Genomic DNA, 19,712 nt, shown 5'->3' on the forward strand with positions numbered 1-19,712 from the left:
CAAGTAATTTCAGCCTGGATTCTGCTGTGCTTCTGCCAACCCAGACACCCAGCAGCTTAGTGGAAAACAAATGCTTGGCAGATAGGCGTGGGCCAGGCGGCCATGTTTGTGAACACTTTGGTTTGAGCAGAGACCGTCTCTGCTGCCGTAAGTGTTCCCCTTCCTGGCCACACTGCCCCCAAACCTGAAAACATCTTACAACCTCTGGGACATCTCTTGGTAAATGCAGTACTGACACCAGAGCACCTCAGCCTACCGGAAGCTTCTCTACTGGGAGCAGGGTAGGAATGTGGATCTTACTATCCCTTGAGGTCAGTTCTCTTGCAAAGTGGCATCAGATGCTTCCCTAGTATGCTTTCCTTGACCCCGCTGGGTGCCTCTCTCAGGTTCTTTCATGGTGGCCAGTACTTATAACCTCTGTTAGCTCAACAGGTGTTCATTCAACACGGAGTGTGTGGCTAGCCCTGTCTTCAGAGAGTTCTGAAATCTAGACTCTCACAGCGCTTGGAGCACTGTTTTGTAACTGTCTACTCCAAAGACACCAGGTAGATCACGGACTTTAAGAAGGAAATATTCACATTTTTAGCTTGGCTAGAGTTCTGCATGGAATTCTGAGAGGCTGCCCTTATTATTTGAAATATTATTATTTAAAAAGAATCTTTGAAGCCTCGTGCATTGTACATTGCCAGCAAATATTAGGTATTCAGTGTATGTTTGCTGAATCACTGAGCAGACACACTGTTTGGTACTGATTACTGGAGAAGCTGGGGCTTGGGGTTCCTTGATAGTTTTTTTTTTGTTTGTTTGTTTGTTTTTTTGCAAGGGAGTAAACAAGCCAGTGAAGTGCTGTTCAGTGACACCTCCAAGGCCATGGGCAGAGTCCAGACTGGAACCGAGTCCTGGAGTGCCCACACCTCTCTCCTTTACTCTCCTTGCTATTCCTGTGCTATCTCACCCTGGTGAGGCCAGCGTAACCACAGGAGGCTGATGTGAAGGAAGAGAGTCTGCTTCTGAATTCTGCAGAGCTGAGAAGGCTGTGGGGCCATCGCCGCTATCTCTGAATGTTCCAGATGAGGACACTGAGGTCCAGAGAAGGACTGTGATACCCGAAGACCACACAGGTGACACTAGCAGTGAGAAACTAAGTCCATTGCCTTCTGGCCACACAGTGCCGTTAAACCAGTGGTGTGGTTGAAATTTCTAAGAAATGTTTATTTATTTTTGAGAGAGAGACAGAGCATGAGCAGAGGAGGGGGAGACACACACACACACACACACACACACACACACACACACACACACACAGAATCTGAAGCAGACTCCAGGCTCTGCGCTACCAGCACAGAGCCCAACACGGGGCTCGAATCTATGAACTGTGAGATCATGACCTGAGCCAAAGTCGGATGCTTAACCTTAACCAAGTGAGCCACCCAGGCGCCCCAGTGGTGTGGATTAATGGGGTCCAAGCCTGGAAGGGTTTGTGGTCTCAGTACCTATGAAGCATGTGCGGATGTTTGGTGAGCAGTCATGCCGTGCAGACGGGTGTCTGGGAAAGTACTGTGTGTCCTTCTTCTCCTCAGCCCTCCCAGCCCCCTGGCTTAGGCTGGGCCCATAACAAGGTGTCTGTGACTGTGTATGGGAACAAATGATGGTTTGCCTTGGGAATCTTAGAACAATGCAGAACACCGTTAACAGCAACGTGCATAACACTTCCTAGTTCCCCAAGTGCTTCCACATACATTATCTCATTTCATGTACCTGCCCTCATTTGAAATTGCTACAGGGTGTAAGCATATGATGAAAATATCAGTTGAGCCAGGTTCTGAAATACATCAGGCTGTGCTAGACAACAAATTAAAAACAAAAACAAAAACACTGACAACTCATCAATCTGGGACTAATTCCCCGGGTACGACCCACAACTCATCCCCCCTCCACCCCAGTTTGCCCCAATGTCATCATCATACTCAGTGGACCCGCATTCTCGGCTCTCCCTGATTCTGCTCCTCTTGTGCCCTCTGTCAGGAATTCTCTCCCTAATCTGTCTGTGAAAGAAAGTCTTCTTTAATCTTTAAAGCCCTGGTTATGTATCTCCAATTTTATTACACTTTTGAAAAAAAATTTTTAATGTTTTATTTATTTCTGAGAGAGAGAGACAGTGTGAGCAGGAGAGGGTCAGAGAGAGAGGGAGGCACAGAATTGGAAACAGGCTCCAGGCTCTGAGCTGTCAGCACAGAGCCTGACACGAGGCTCAAAGTCACGAACTGTGAGATCATGACCTGAGCTGAAGTCGAACGCTCAACCGACTGAGCCACCCAGGCACCCCTGTTACACTTTTCTTAACACCTTCTTTTGCCCCCTCCACTCCTAATTACATAGAATTGGCTGCTTCCATGGACTGTGTCATACGTCACGTCTTATGTTGTACTTGCGATGATTAGCTTTTGTTCATCCTTCATCAGGCTGAGCATCTTGAAAGCAGAGCTGTTTTATTTTCTCTAGTGCCTGGGATCCTATAGGTGTTGGATAAACGTCTCTTACATGAATGAAGAGACATGCCCCTGGGTATTTGGGTGGCCAAGTGGTGGCCTGGTGGGTTGGCATTTACTAAGTCTGCTGTTCTCTGCATGCCTTACTTAGCCCAACACCAAATGGGGCAGGTTCCCTGGGGGTGAGGCCATCATCGAGGACCACATTATTCTTTCATTGCAGCCCCAACTCTGCATGAAGTACTCGCCAGGTAAAGGATACAAATCTCAAGTTTTACAACTTATTTTCTAACCAGACTTCTCATTAAAATGTAACAAAACAAAACAGAACACCCACAAAAATCCATTGTCCTTCACAAACAATAAAATACCCAGGAAGGATTATGGAATATGTGGCTTCTCTGAATGCATCTGGCAATATGTGCTATGTTGCTTTCCCCAAAAAATAATTGCCTACTGTAGACAGTAGATAAGACATGTGCAGTGTGTGTGTATGCATGTAGGAGCATGCACATGCACACACACACATGCGCACACACACACACACGACATGGTGTGGTTGAAGGTTAAGCAGACTGAGATGCCAGTCAAAGCCAGCTTGACTGCTCGCCAGCTGTGTGATCTAAGGTTTCCGTATAATGGAGATGGCAAGACCTATATTGTAAGGTTGTTGTGAGGGTCCAAACGGAGCAGAGGAACCAGACAAGTTCACGACCCTCAGAAACTCTTTCCTAAAGACAAATTGGAGTATGAGGAGGGCCTGCTGTTTCTGGAAAGCTCTCCATCCCCGGGAGCCTTACACACACACAGTGTCCCATTTTGAGGGCCATCTGAGAGTACTGCCTATCATCATTTATCTTTTCTGCACACCCATCTGTCTCCTTAACTGCATTGGAACCACCCCGAGGGCAGGGCCAGCTTGAACACTTCTTTCTGTCTGGCAGAGGAGGTGCTTCCTAGGTGGGTTGGCCACATGGGCCATGGCTCCATGGCGAACACCCTGGGAGAGTCTGAATCTCGCTATGAGTCTTCTCTGCCCTGCTTCTAGGTCTCAGTTCAGACTCACTGCTGGGTTGGTTGAGGTTTCTGACACCAATAGATTATGTCAGGAGCTGCTCTTCAGCCATTCCTCCTGGTCAGAAGTTTGAGGATAGGTAGCATGATGGGACAGAGAGCATGGACTTCATGGTGTCAAGGCCAACACCAGTGAGCTACAATCCTCTGAGTCCTGTTCATAAAAACAGGAACACTAAAACGTCCCTCATGGGTCTGCTTCTAGGATGAAATGATAGGGCAGTGGAACCATCCAGTGCAGGGCCTGGCACACATTTAGGTTCTCGTTAAGGTTTTTCTTGCTAATACTACAATCTTTTACTTTTAAGATGCCATTGATTATAAGATGCACTATGGATAACAGCTTTTCAGGAAAAACCTGAATGCTAATTACCAATTCAATTCATACATCTCAACGTCTGACACATTAAAAAGTGCACAACTGGGGCACCTGGGTAGCATCTGACTTCGGCTCAGGTCATGATCTCACAGTTCGTGAGTTTGAACCCTGTGTCAGGCTCAGTGCTGACAGCTCAGAGCCTGGAGCCTGCTTTGGATTCCGTGTCTCCCTCTCTCTCTCTCTGCCTCTCTCCTGCTCCTGCTCTGTCTCTGTCTCTCAAAAATAAATAAACATTGAAATAAAATTTATTTTAAAAAGGTGCACAACTGAGCCATGAGTTGTCTCTATGCTAGTCACAGGGATGAACGGCTGAGGGAGAGAAGTACATGAGATAAGAAGCAGAAACTACCAGTGCAATTAGATGACATCCTCAGTGATTATCCCGATATAAACATGGTGCTGCTAGACCCAGAAGACTGCACTGCAGGGCCTCCCAGGCCTGGGAGGAGAGTGTTGGGGGCTCAGCCCTTGGCTCTCTTTTTGCTGGTTTCTCTTGAGCATCTCTTGGCTAGATCCACCGGATTGTACATGTGGTTCAGGCTTTCTGGAGCCAAGCCTGATGGAGGCCAGGGACCCTACTTGGTATCTGCTCCACCATCAGGTAGGGTCAGCCTTCAGCTGGTATCTGACAGACCAGCCTCCACTGATTGATCTTGGAGCTTCTTTGCTCCCCTCAGAGTTGGGGAGGGTGAGACAGCTTCTGTCAGAGCTCTCCCCTTTTCTCTGCATTGGCTTGGTTCGTAGGACTCTGCTTGTGCTTTAATTTCTCCTCCCATGTTCACTGGATCTACTAGGACCTAGTCAGGAAAACAGAAACCACGCCAGGTTTATTAAATGGAGGGGATTTATTATAGGCTATTAGATGCATAGATGTTGGGGGCCTGGGACAGCAAAAGTGAGATTGTGAGGTGACTCGAAGCTAATTAAGTGCTGGAAGAAGCTACCACAGCTAGGGTTGAGGGAACAAGGAGGGGGGGGCGTCATTCCCAGGATCTGGGAGTACAGAGAAGGGTTTGCAGCCACAGGAGTGGCTGCCATGGAGGAGGGGCTGTTACAGCTAGAACTGGAATGAGAGAAATAACATAGCACTTTAGAGACATAACAACAACAACAACAACAAAGAATGGGGGGGGGGAGTGAGAGAAAGAGAGAGGAAGAACAATGGCCTCTCCTTTCCTCTTGCCCCCAGTACCTTTTCTTGAGAAACTTCTGAGCAAGTCAACTGGCAAAGGCGCTTAAGCATTATAGAGAGAGTGGGACAGAGGCAAATAATAAGTGCATTTGGGCAGTTAACAAATATTTTCTAAGTCCTTTCTAATGCCAGGCATGATTGTGGTGCTGGGGAGTCAGCAGTGAACAAAAATGTCCCTGCCCTCTCAGAGCCCACATGTCAGTTGAGAGAAACAGTGAATAAATATAAAAAAAGTAAAGTGTATAGTATCTCAGATGGTGGTTAAAGTTCTAGGAAAAAAAAACAGGGAAATGGTAGGGGTTGGGAGAGTGGGTAGATCGGTAGGAAAAGCTTTACTGAGAAAGGTATTTCACTGAAAGAAGTGAGGGAATGAACCCTGATACTTCTTGAGGGAAGAGCTGTGGAGGCAGTGACAAGCAGATGCAAAGGCCCTGGGGCCTGCCACATTCAAGAAACTTAAAGAGACCAGAGCAGAGTGTGCAAGAGGAAAAGTAATAGGAAATGAAGCCAAGGAGACATGGCTGCTGAGAGTAGTTTGCGCTCCAGAAGGTAAAACTAGAGACTCTTTAGAATAAGCAAGCCACCTAAAAATCTTTACACAGGTTTTTATCAGACCCTGGTCCCCTCCTGACTGCAATCCTGAGTTATTTGTACTGGCCTCCCCTCCTACCTTTTGTAGGCTCTGAAGAGAGGTGAAAAAGGTGGGATTGGAGGACAAATCCTACAGGGCCCAAAAGCCATTGTAATGGCCTTTATGCTAAGTGACATGGAAAGCCATTCTCACGTTCTATCCTGGTTCGTGCCTGCTTCTTCCTCCTCACTCCATATCAGGACTAGAGGCCCACCTTAAGCCCCAGCTCAGTAACTAGGATTCTCTGTCCTCTGATCCCACCTGGCACACCTTGTCTTCTAGACTATGGGCTTCTTATAAACATGACCTTATCTATTTTAAGTATCTCTGTATGTCTAACCAGTGCTTGGCACCTATTAGGGGCTTAATAAATACCTGTTGGATGACTGAATGGAGGTTCTCATATTTCACATTTGTCACAAGCATTGTGACAGGTTGACTCAGCTGACCTAATCAAAATGATTGTCAATTGGGTGCAGAGAATCAGTCCATCTAGTGAGTTAGAGTGAGCTTGGAATTGGAGTCGCATGATTGAATTTTTTAACTAGTTGCATGCAGTGTATGGGTGATAGTCTCAGTCCCCATGAAAACTTTGGGACCAACTTTGGGACACAGAAGGTATGTCCACCTCACTGCGTTCTGGTAATGACAGAGGTTTTTTTCCCCCCTTCTTTTTATTAATGATAAAGGTTTTGTTGAAGATAATTGTATTTTTAGCAGCACAGTTAATGAACTAGCTAAGCATCAATAGATGGAATCATAAAGCCATTAAACACCAAGAGCAATAATGGGAAACTGTGTCTGGTGGTAATGAAATTAAGTGTCTTTATGAGGTCACTTTATTCCTTTTCTCCTCAGCTCTCTTGCCCTCCTGAGTACATGGTGAGTGCCGCTCCTAATTGCTGTTTCACTAAAATGCACAATGCTATCCATTTTGTGTTTAATTCAATGTATTTCTAGGGCCTTCAGGATCATTAAACCGTCCACCAAGAGACAGCAGTAGAAGTGGTTATGAAAGCTTCTGGAAGTGGCCCAGGAGTGTTGGAGGGTAAAGACAGCAGAAAAGGTTGAGGAAGAATAAAAAAGACCTGCTGGACTTAGTACTGAGTCCAAACTGATGGGTGTCAGTGCTCGAGGTTGAGCTCATTCAGGTCTTTGATACAACTTCTGCAGACAGGACAGGATTGGGGTCTATGCTCAGAGGGTTGGGGGTCTTTGGTTATATTTGTCCTTGAACCATAGTTTTTCAGCTTGGAAATACATTCATATGCATAATTTTCTTTGAGCATCAGGACAATCCCCTATGGTTAATTTTTATTCCCACTTTTCAGATGAGGAAAAGGAGGCTCAGGGAGTTTTAAGTGACATGACTCAGGTACCACTGCTAATCAGGGGCCAAAGCTGGTGTTCTCTCTCTTATACTAGGAAGCTTCATGGGTGTTGAGCAAAATCACTTGCCATTGATTTTGTTTTATTTTTAAAAAAATTTTTAAAAATGTTTTATTTATTTCTGAGAGAGAGTGACAGTGTGAGCAGGGGAGGGTCAGAGAGAGAGGGAGATACAGAATCTGAAGCAGGCTCCAGGCTCTGAGCTAGCTGTCAGCACAGAGCCCGATGCAGGGCTCGAACCCAGGAACCGTGAGATCATGACCTGAGCCAAAGTCAGATGCTTAACCAACTGAGCCACCCAGGTGCCCCATCACTTGCCAGTGATATTAAACATGTCCATCCAAGGTCACAGTATCATTACTTTATTCAATAATTCTGAAATATTTATTGATATCTCCCATATGCTGAGAATGTGATAATGAGCAAAGCAGACCCTTTCCCTGTCTCGATAGAATGTAGATGTAGCTGGGAAGGGTTAAGTAAAGAACATCATGCAGTGGCTGGGTCATATGATAGAGAAAGTACCACCTTGGGGAGGCTGGGAGCAGTGTAAGAAATCTGCAGGATGAGAAGCCTTCCTGGAGGAAGTGAGGTTTCAAGCTGAGGCCTGAATCATGGAAGTTAGAGAAAGTCAGAGATGAAGAGAAGAGTGTACAAAGGCATGGCTGAAACGTAGGAGGAAGTGGTGACTGAATGGCAGTATTTATTGAGGCGATAGCATCAATTGATAGGACCAAGGAACTGATTTCATGTGCAGGGGAAGGAGGAATTAGGAATGCCTTCCATTTACTGAGACAGGGAGCACTCTGTGAGGAGCCCAAGGGAGAAAGTGGGCTAAGATGGTAATTATGGGGCATGTGCCACTCTTATTTATAAAAACGAGCCCTAAAAGGCCATTCAGTTGGCCAGGCCTCATGGTATCTCAGGGCTAAGAAGTGAATTAAATCCTTGCTTGGTATCTCAGAGCTAAGAAGTGAATTAAATCCTTGCTATAGACATGGTGTTAATTCTTTCCTCGATGCTACCCACAAAGTCTGTGTCCACTGTTTACACCCTGCTTAGGAACTGAAAGGACAGAATGAAGCCTATCCTTCAAAATGGTTTTTCAAAATGGTAAAAACCAGCTGGAATGAAAAGGCTAAGCTTGATGGAATTTAATAGGGGCAAACATAAATGACACCCCTTAGGTTTACAAAATTAATTGTTCATGATAAAAAAAAAAACAACAACAAAATGGAGTCATTTGTGCTAAGTCCCACATCCACAAACTAAGACTTAGTGCAGTTTCAGCATCTTCCAGAAATGTGACCTTTGACCAGTCAAGCTGGAATCACCTGGTCAGCACCAATGAGGTGCCCCCATCTTGACCCAAAGGAAGATGGCCTTGCCAGAAACAATCCACTCTTTGTCTTGACCCTTTCTGCCTATGGAAGCCTTTTATTTTATACAGCTCTTATGGCTCCTTTATGCTTCCTAGATGGCACATTCATGAATCATCAAATAAAGGCAATTAGATCTTCAAATTTACTCAGTTGGATTTTGTTTTTTAACAATGTAAAGAACAAACACCTGACTTGACAGCAGCTCACGGCAACAGAGCCTAACAGAGTGAGCGGTGCAGTGTGCACAGGCCAACCGCATAAGGCTCCCTTTCTCCCGCTTCTAATGCCCATGAAGGCGGTTATCTGAGCAGAACAGAAAAGAACCTCTAAGGAGAGAGGCCAGTTCACGGAGATGTCTGACAAGGCCTGAGCTTCAGGGGGCTGCTTGGAGCTTGGTCCAGGCGTACCTCCAACAAAATACCTGGAAAAACCAGAAGTGAGGGACATAATTCTCAACCGACCAGGGAGCCCCTGAGAGAGGAATTTATTTGTCTGGCTAGAAACAGAAGAAACTGTGGACCAAGGAAATGAAAAGTGGCAAAGGAGCCCAGAAAAGCTGATTGTCACCTGAATTTGTTTCAATCATGTGTGAGCTCTGATTATGTCTGTGCTTAGCCCTCTGTTGTGGGAAATCCTGTAAAACAACAGCCACAGTATACTGGGTGCAAATAAGTCCGGCTCAGACAGCAGGTGCTATTCAGAGGACGGTGAGGTCTGTCAGGGCTGGGGGTCAAGGAAGACATTCTTGGAGCGCTGGGGGCCAGGGAAGATGTTGCTGGCAAGGCGTGAGTTGGGGGAAGTGAGAAAGCTGCTGACTGCAGTCTTGGGAAGCAGGTGAATAGGTAAGGGTGAAGCCAGAGCTTGGCCTGCTCGGTGGGCCCAACAGACAAGGAGCTGAGGCATGATGGAGCTCACTGGGCTGAGCTCTTACCTGTGGGGTGCAGGGTTCACAGAAGATTGGTCTGGCCAGTGAAGCCGAATTGCAGGAAACCAGAATCTGTGACTTGCCTCCCCTCCCGATTGCTTCTCTCTTTAGAGCGTATGCCCTAGGTGGCTGACTGCCCTGCCTGTGCTGAGCATCTACGGCAGACGGGAGAAAATGGGCAGCAGTGCCAGGACAGCTCCGGGGAATGTCATCTGGGAGTGCCCTCTGATGGGAAATCAAGTAAGTGAAAGCGAAATGCAAAGGAGCCTTGCGTGTTGCAGAGTGTAAGAGATTCCCTTCTTTCCTCCCTTTCTTCCTTTTTCCCTCCTTTGTTCCCCCCTCCCTCCTCCATCTGTTGGGCGGTGGCTTCCTAGCAGGCACCCTGCAAAGGGACGGACACAGAAAGATGGTCAGAACACCGGTCCGGCTCCCACAACTCATAGTGGAGAGGGGAGGTCAGACACACACGGAAGTGACATTATTTCTTTGATTTTAAGGTGCACTCTCAATATAATAAGCGTTTTTGTGACCAAAAAAAAAAAAAAAATCAGGAACAGTACCACACTAAATGCACACATTGTTTGCAAAACATTCTTATTTTGGAAACATACAGGTGTGAAAAAAAGGTGTGTTTTAAAATTGAGCACTGTGGGCAGAGTAGTCATTATCATGATAGGAGTGGGTGCAGTGACCTATCAGAGCATAAAACTGCAGTGGGGGGATGTCTCTGGTGAAGTAGTAGTTAGAGCCGTGTGATCATTGTCATAATGGTGGGTGGGGGGCACAAGGTGCCACTAGGACCCACTGAAGGAAGCTCTTCACGCTGCCCCGAGGATACCAGGTAAGGCTTCAGTGGGACATGGTGTTGGAAGGCCACCTTCTGGGTGACAGTGGTGGACAGGTGTGGCTGAAGTGCCCAGAGGAGGGGGCTCCCTGCAGGGAAGCGGCTCTGGCAGAGGCGGGAGGCAAAGGGGAGTGTTGTGCATTCTCAGAGCAACTGCCGTCATCCGGTGATTGTCATTCGCAGCGGAGGAAATGAGGGAGCCTTCAGTGTGGAGGTGGCTGGCCGTGTCTCATCGCAAAGATGACGGAGATGCGGGCTTTGCAGGGTAACAGAACGAGGCATCTCTGCTGAACTTGCCCATTTCCTGGAAAGTTTCTGTTTTCCGTTTACATAAGTCATAAATCGATTGGTTGATGCAAAAATGATGGGTTCTCAACTAGTGAGAAAATACAACAGATTTCAATCAATAGATTCGGAATTCTTCATTACATATGCTGGCTCATTCCCTTCAACCTTTTCTCCAGGGGAAGTATGCCCTTTAGAAGTGATTGATTGTGTTGCCCCTGGACACTTGCGCTTCTTACAGATTCTTCTCTCTGTTTCCCTCTTGCTCTTTCGTTTCTTCCTCATCGTTGTCAAGGCTGCCCAGCTGCATCATCAGGCAGGCGTCAAGGAATACATTCTTTGTTCAGATGTGTGTGTGGATGTGAGGCTGTCTCTGAACTGCATCCTCCTAGAATAACCTTGGGGTGTTCGCATGATGAGGATGCTATTAGCAGGAAATTCATTTTTTGTTGGGCCCAGGACAGGGAGAAAGCTACCACAGTGTTGAAAGAAAGCCCAGTAAACAGTCTGGAAGTAAGCAGTAAACAGGAGGGCCTGGTAAAAGAGATGGACGGTACTGGATTAATTAGGACATTCTTCTAGGCTATGTCTGGAGGGATGGATATTCAGTTGGGGCAGAGAAGCCCCCCTCTGGTCCTTTCTCTACTCACTTATTAGCACAGCCCACTCTGGGACTGGAGGAAAGAACCTCCTGGCTCCTCCCCCTTCATGCTCTTTCTCAGCCCTGGGAGGGCCATGGGCTGCCAGAGTAGCCGCTGGGATGGCTCCTCCTGGCTCCTCCTGTAGTTCTGCACCGGAGCCTGTTTGCATTGCATTTGCTCATCTGTGAATTCAGGCCGTTTACTAATTAATCTCTAAGGTGGTGCCTCAGCTCTGTGGCAGTAATTCAGGCAAGAATAGACACCATTGTTGCTGAATGTTCATACTGTGCACCAGGCATTCTGCCGAGCGCTTGCCTCTTTTAATCTGCATGGCAACTCTATGTGGTTCTTATTCTGATTATCTCATTTCACTAATGAAGAACTGAGGTTCTGAGGTATTGGCTGCTAAGTCCTGAGGAGTGGAAGTGGTAAGTGGCAGAACCGGAGCGAGCCCATGTCTCGGATTCTGCAACCCACACAGTTGATTCGTTTTCTTAGTCCAGCTGCTGTAACAAAACCCACTGACTTTATGGCTTAAACAACAAACATCTATTTCTCACAGTTGGGAGGCTGGAAATCCAAGATCAAGATGCCCGCAGATTCCATGCCTGCTGAGGTCTCTCTTCCAGGTTTACAGATGGCTGCCTCCTTGCTCTGTCTTCCCACAGCAGGGGGGTGGGGGAAGGAGCAGAGAGAAAGGCAGGGAGCAAGAGCTCTGGTCTCTTCCTCTTTTTATAGGGCACTAATCACACGATGAGGAGCCTACCCTCACAAACTCATCTAAAGCGAGTCATGTCCCAAAGGCCCCAATACGACTAATACGTGAGGTTAGGGGTTCAACAAATGGGTTTCAAAGGAACACAGACATTCAGTCCATAACAGACTTATGCAGTCTTGCCTCCTTCCATGATTTGGAGAGGTGGAGAGCATGCTGCTCCCCACCTCCAGCAGGGGACAGAGAGGGGGTAGTCAGGTGCAAAGTTGCTATGCCTGAGAGCAGGACTCTGGGAGGTGGTAAACAGGGATCCTGTGTAGTGTTTATGAAGCCAGATACTCGGAACCAAGCTACTTCCTAGAAGTATCTGTGACCATTTGTGAACATCCATCCATTTGTTCCACAAATATCTTGAATACCTACACTCTTTTAGCGACTGGGAATCCAGTGGTGAACAAGAGAGGAAGCTGATCTTTTAGTAGGGAAAATAGACATCAGCCAATCACACAAATGAATAGGTAATTGAAAATTGTGTTAAATACTAGGAGAGACTATACAGAGTGCTGTGAGTAGACTCCTGAGGACCAGGTCTGGTCCTGGTGGAAGATGCAGTCATCACAAGTTCTCCCTGAAGAAGTGGTTGCTGAGCAGAGCTCTCTGGGGTCTGAAGGCTTTAAGTATACACAGCAGAGATGGGAGGTATGGGGCCGCGTGGCTGCAGCTTGGAGGGCAAGGGTGAGGGGTGTGGAGGGTCAAGTTCTACAGGGTTTTGTAGGTAACTCAAGTAGTTTGCACTTTATTCCAAATTCAATAGAAAAATCATTGCAAGGTTTTAAACAGTAAAGTGATGTGAACTGGTCTGCATTAAAACAAAGTCACTTGGCTGCGGTTTGGAAGAGGCCCTGGTGGGAGCAGGAAACCCACTTGGAGGGCTGTGTCCTAGCTGTGTAGACTGAATAGCTAGCAATGGCTGGGCCAGAATTGGCCACGGAAATGGAAAGAATGGGGGATATTTAGGAAGTAAAATCAGCAACATCGTGGGGAGTTGCTTGAGTTAGGGTTGTAGAAGGGATAATTGACATATACAGGGACAGGTAAGCTTATTTAGTACCCTGATGCAACTTTTTAGGAGTTAATGCCCCTTCCGGAAGCTTCCCAAAGTGTCTCTCTGGGTCAGTTAGGATGACTTCACTTGCATGTTAGAGAAATCCCCCAACTCAAGGATCATAAACAGTTAGGAGCCATGTCACATAGCAAGGAATGCAGTGGGGCTTCTGGGTGTTGGGATCAGCTCTGTGATATCATTGAGGACCCAGGTCCTCTCTGTCTCTTCATTCTGATGAATTTATCCTAGGCTGGCTTCCCTCATGGTGTCTGGACAACCCCAGCATTTCCAGACGTCAGACACCTGGGCACAAGCACATTACCTTCAGGTTCAACTGGCCAGAGTGAGTCACATTTCCACCCTGTAAATCAATCTCTTCCCCGGAAGTCGGTTTATCCTTAGAGTGCTTAGGATTTTGCTCTATACTGGGAATGGGTCCCCTTCCCTGAGGAGTGGATAAATGGACTAATCTGGGGTTCTGTTAGGTGTGATTAGGAATTGGGGCTCATTGGATTTGTCCTGGTGTTCTGGACCAGTAAGTCCCAGATTTTGGATAATAAACTCAATAAAAGGAATTGGTAAGGGAACTGGAGATAGGATTGCCAACTTTTCATTTTTATCTGGTAAAAACATTAAAAAAATTATTATCTACTCTACCATTTTATCAAAAGTATTTTTAAGGCAAAGAAAAAAAAACCTTTAACATTTAAAAAATTTAGTATTACAAAAACTTGCTGTTTTTTTCTTATTTCTCTTGTCTAAAATTTGGGGGCTGCTCTATTGGTCCAGGTTCTTAACTGGATCCATGGGCCCACGGGGTCTGGGGAATAGAAGTCAGAGGGGCCATGGACATAGGTAGGGAAGAATTATAGCTTCATTTTCAGTATCCTGTATCTGAAACATAGCATTTCCTTCAATTACGAGCATGACAACAAGCTTGTAGTAGGGGCATGACCTGTGATTTTGTCACATCAGTGGAAATCACAGATGTTTTCATATCATATTACAGTTGCCATAGGTATCTGAAATGTCATTTACACCCACCACTATTTTGAAATTACAGAAGCTATTAGATGGTGCCTGGAAATGTGGGATTATTCTTCCAGAAGAACTCTTCATTTTAGCCAACCATTGTCTGGCAACTCTGTGCATGGGTAGGGTGGCCACTGGGCAGTGAGTGTGATTGTTCTCACAGGGGAGACCCACACATTCCAACATTCCTTAACTGTAAATGTTTATGGATCGGTACACAGAAGGAGTTGAATCCTTTACATACTTTGCCCAAGTTTTGTCAGTCTGAATTGCTCTAATGCAAGTTTTTCACTCTCTGTCGGCAACACAGCCTTTGGTGACACAGACTAGTTCAAACATAACTGATGGCTGAGCTGACTGTCGAAGTGTGGTATTTAAAGTAACTTCTTGTGATCACTAACAGATTGCACGGTGACATGGGTTATGCACGGTGTGGTAAGCTCTGTGAGCAGTGGAAGCACTTTCTTTGATTTATTTTTCTAGTTTTACTCTCTGTTTCGCACCACGTTTGTGTTTTGAAGTAAAGTCTTACCTGCACAGTATATTATCTACATGTTGTTCTTGTGCTGTTCTGTGAAAATGTCATGGGTTGAAAAGAATGCCATTGTGGGAAGCAGTGACAGTATTAGAAATGAGAACCATTATTTCTAGAAAGTCACAGAGAGTCACATGAAGCAATAGCTAAGTTCTATGAACAGGACTCCTGAGCAACTGTATAATCCCCTGGTCTACACAAAGGCGAATGATGTTACTAGAGTAAACACTCTGGCTAGTCATAAAAATTGCCTTTTTTCACTTAGCCTTTCTTAAAATTTAATGAACATTTTATACTTTACTTAATTCACATACAAATTATTCCCTTCTATGCAGTTTATCAAACAAATGACTTAGGAGCCATAAGCAAAATATTGCATTTCAAGGAATGTCAAAGAATAAAAAATATTTTATTTTAGCTTTCTGTTTTACTTATTTTTTTACAGACCCAATTTATCTTGAGCTGCCAAAGACAAGAAAGGTGTGTACCTGGTTTCTTTACATTAATAAAGCAATGGGATGTAAAAGCCACAGTGGCTTCCTTTCTATTGTGGACAGATTCTTGAGAATGGAATTTTGAGGTCAGGAAGACTGAGAGAGCACCTAAACGTCTGTCAGTCTAGAAAATGCATCCAAGAAAATGAAGGCCTTTGTGTGTATGGGGATGAAGAAAGCTCAATTTGAAAAAGCCAAGATGCTCGGAAAATATGGATTTGCCATTTTGTGAAAACTTCTGGAAGCACTCTTAAAGTTTCTTACCAAGCACCAAACAAAAGAAGGCTCACTTTACTGGAGGAAATTCACCTAGAGCCATGCACACGAGGGATGGGGAGAGGCCAGGAAGTGTCTCTCTCTAGTCAGAGGTGCATCTGTGAAGAACGGTTAACATATTTTGAAGTGGATTCTGGAGGAATTGGCAGCTTTGTCACTCCCCTCAGTGAGCCACTCAGTCACACTACAGACACCCTTCAACATGGCTACCTCCTTGTTTTGTTCATGATGACCCTGCAAACATCAACAAAGAGGAATTCTTGTTTTTTCATTTGCTGCATTTAACACGGATGTATTCAAGCTTTCCCAAAAATCCTGAGAGAAGTCTTGTTGGCAGTCTTAAAAGTCATCACCTTTATCAAAAGTGGGTCTCAGAATCATAGTGTTTTTACCAGGTGTGTCAAGAAACAATAGAAAACAAGGGGGCTTCTCTACCACAGAGAAGCTTACTGACTTTGAAGAGGCAAGTTTCACTTTTTCTAACAGAAAAAGAAAATCCATTCTTGGAGCACTTAGAAAGAAAGAATTTTGTCTGTGGGTTGGTTGGCTTCCTTGGCAGATATTTTTAACCATAGGAATGAGATGACTCTTAATTCCCTGATATCACCATTATGGACACCTCTAAAAACACTGTGAGCTTTCTTGGTTGATACGAGTCTGACATCTTTGCAAACTTTCAAGTGCTTTACCTCAATAGAGCTGAGTTACAAAATGCTGTCAATTTACTTGAAAAGAGTAATCTACAAACACCTGGAAACACTTTAGAACTCTTTCAAAAGTTATTTCTGTCTTAATGGTAACAAAATTGAACCTTAGGGTAATGTTCTTTTTCTTTCTGATATAAACTGCATCTGAGGTGTTGACCTAGCCAAAGATGAATTCATTGATCTTAGGACCAACACCCTACTCTAACTATAGTTTCACTAAAAAGCCCAAAGGAGTTTTGGTGATCTCCAGGAGACCCTTATCTGATTTGTGAAAGTGCTATGGAAGCTTTAATTCTATTTTCAATACTGTATCTTTGAGGATTGGGTTTTCAACATTGTCATCATTAAAAAAATGTCAAAATCAACTGGATTTCTAACAGGACATGTGTATTATCTTGAAAACAAAGTCCATCATTTGATGTTCTTAATTCAAGGTAAGCCGATGAAGTCTTTGTATGCATATGTCTTTAAAAATGAAAATTTAATTTTAACTTGACTGTATTTCAAATATAATTTTTTAATGCAATACAAAGAGGCAAATTTATTACTGTAATAAATAAGCTTTTAAAATACTTTAGTAATTACATTGTAGTATATTTAGGGTTTTTTCTTTTTCCTTATTTATGTATTTATTTTTTGTAATCCTGTGTATTTAGACATTGAAAAACATTATTCTAAGGAAGGTCCATAGGTTTCACTGGACTGCCCAAGGCGTGGCTGGTGTAAAGACAATAAAAAAAAAAAAACCCTGATCTAAGAAGACATGATCACTAAATATGCTTTCAAGTTGCACAAATGTGGGAAAAGGCAGATTTGGTATGTATTCTGGCGCAGGCTGGAGAAAGCAAACTGCTTCACATAGGGCTAGACTAGCCATGCGGGTCTTGTGCATCCAGAAAAACCCACTGAAGGTGGCAGCTTTGAACATTCATCCCTCTCACACCCAGGACAAGGGAGAAAGGGGGACAGTAGATAATATAAGAAGGCACCTCTTCTTTTCTTCCTCTGATAACCAATTGTAGGAAACTGGCCCCCTTTCAACGAAGGCCCAGATCTCAAAGTACAACGCATTACTGAGTTCTTCCTGGGTATATGCAGTCTGATGTTGTAGGACTTCAGAGAAGAGGACCATGTGGCTCCTTCCCTCGAGGAATAATTTATATGTGGAGACAGAATGAGTGCATAAAACAATTAAGGAGAATTCCATGCAAGGCTAGGTGGTATCTTGAGAAAAACCTGCTTGTTGGCTGTTTTTTATTGTAGCATTCTCAGAATCTCAAATATTGCTCGGCACATAATGTGTGCTAGAAAAATCTGTTGAATGAAAAAAAACTGGTGACGGAATTTCAAAAATATCTATTGTTATGATAGTAACACATGTTCATTAGCAAAACCTTGAAAATTCAGAAGAATATAAAGAAGTGAAGAAGAAGTAAATGAGAAGAAAATCAGCCATCATTTTCTGGATTTCTCTTTTCCTAAATACATATGCATGACACGCACATAGACACATATTTCTTTTAAAGAACAGAATAGGGACCTGAGTTTTATAGCCTGATTTTTTTCTCTTAAAATTATATTGTGAACATTTTTCTGTGTCATTAAATATTCTTCAGAACATTATTTTTAATGGCTTCGTCATATAGTATTCTATAAATAAATCATGGTGTAGCCTAACTTATTACCACTTGCCTGTTGTTGAATATTACTGTCGGGAGGATGTTTTCTTTTCTTTTCTTTTCTTTTCTTTTTTTTTTTTTTTAGTGTGTTTTAAATTTATTTCTAGGAGAGAGAGAGAGAGAGACAGCGTGAGCAGGGGAGGGTCAGAGAGAGAGAGAGTCACAGACTCTGAAACAGGCTCCAGGCTCTGAGCTGGCAGTCAGCACAGATCCCGACACGGGGCTCGAACCCCTGAACCGTGAGATCATGACCTAAGCGAAAGTCGGACGCTTAACTGACTAAGCCACCCAGGTGCCCCAAGGGAGGATGTTTTTTTAATACCAAGAGCTACGTTTATGTGTTGCTTGCTCTGTTACAAGTTTGTGCTGAATTTTTACCCCTTTATTCATAATCTCATTTAGTTTAGTTCTTATAATAGTCTGATGAGATGGCATTCATTATCCCCCCTTCTACAGAGGGAAAACCTGAAGGTCAGAGGAGTAAAGTGTCAAAAGTCATGGCGCTAAAAAGTGACAAAGCTGGGATTCGAACCCAGGTCCTGTTTATTGTCAAAGTCCAGACACTCAAATATTACTCCAAAGGCTCGGCCAGTATGCACTTCATTAGGCAATAAGGAGGCTGAGAAACATTATCAGAAAGGCAGAAGGAGATCCAGGAGAGGCAGGCATGGGGCAAGCAGAGAGAGGTGCTGAGCATGAGGGAGTGTTTTCAATATGCACAACTGTGGAGATGTCAAGATGGATAACACCAAAGCAAAAGTCATGGTGCCTGTTTCAAGGTCGGCATTTCAAAAGTGAGACGAGGGAAAGGTGTGCTCCCGGCTCAGTGCTCCCGACTTCCTGGCAGTGAAGGGATGAAACCACTCTTTCATTTCTTCCTGACGTCGAGAATCATCTAACAGCCTTCACACAGTGGCTGAAGGGAAGGTGACATGGAAAGCCCCAGAATGCTGCTCTGTTATTAAGTATTCCTGCATCTCCTCACGGGTGAGCAGTATCAGAAAGTAGTTCAGAGGCTTGTAAGGGATGGAGGGCAGAGCTGCCAGCTCATAGGGAAGACAGAACTGCAGTGTGATCAGAGCAGCCCTTTGGCCGGGGGCAGGTCGAGGAGCAGGCTCAGGTGACCACCTGTCCTGGTGAGCTCGGGACCGCAGGATCTTAACACTTTCAGTGTTAAAGTTGGGCAAGCCCCAGGGCTGTCTCTGAGCTGGGCTTCAACTAGTGGGACAGGTCCATGCAGGTTTCTTGAGAGAGTAGTCAGTGGTCCAGGATCCAGTGCCATGGGCACATGCCTACCTCACTCCTCATCCTGGAAGCCTGTCTCCACCTTTGCCTCTTCTTTAAAACTGTGTCCACAAGTCAGTGATGACTTATGTACTGCCATATTCTGGGGACACTTTTGGTCCAACCACTATCTCTCTCACTCGGGCTCCTAATGGTCTTCCTGTTTCCAGCCTTGCCTTACAATCTGTTCTCAACTCAACAGACATGGTGATTCTTTGTTTGTTTCTTTTCACTAAGGAATAATGTATATAGAGTCAAAATCACCTGTATTAGTATACTATTCTGCATATTTTGACAAACACATCCAGTGGTTTAACAATCAGTGCAATCAAGATAGAGAACAGGTCTTTAACTCAATAGAACTCACTCCCCTGCAGCCCTTAGCCCCAGTCCCTGGTAGCCTCTGATTTGTTTTCTGTCTCTCAGCTCTTGCCTTTCAGAATGTCATATAAATAGAATCCTGAAGTACGCAACCCGTGAGTCTGGCTTCTTTCACGTAGCACAACACAACTGAGATTCATCCATGCTGCTGTGCATTCGTAGTTCTTTCATTGTGAAGACTGAGTAGGGTTCTGTTGGAATATTACACTGTTGTTTATCCATTCTCCAGTTGAGGGAGATCAGGTACTTTCCTGTTTGGGGGAAATGTGAATG

At 44.7% G+C, this 19,712-nt stretch overlaps 1 long non-coding RNA gene across 1 annotated transcript; it reads left to right on the top strand.

The window, feature by feature from the left end:
* Window positions 1–1,003: 1,003 nt before the first annotated feature.
* Window positions 1,004–16,538, top strand: LOC120229909. The gene is made up of 3 exons (XR_005527870.1): window positions 1,004–1,121; window positions 9,573–9,701; window positions 15,064–16,538. It is a non-coding gene; the product is annotated as an uncharacterized LOC120229909 (long non-coding RNA).
* The last annotated feature ends 3,174 nt before the right edge of the window (window positions 16,539–19,712 follow it).

This window comes from Hyaena hyaena, unplaced genomic scaffold, assembly GCF_003009895.1.
Source record: "Hyaena hyaena isolate Hyena2069 unplaced genomic scaffold, ASM300989v1 scaffold_36, whole genome shotgun sequence".
NCBI lineage: Eukaryota > Metazoa > Chordata > Mammalia > Carnivora > Hyaenidae > Hyaena > Hyaena hyaena.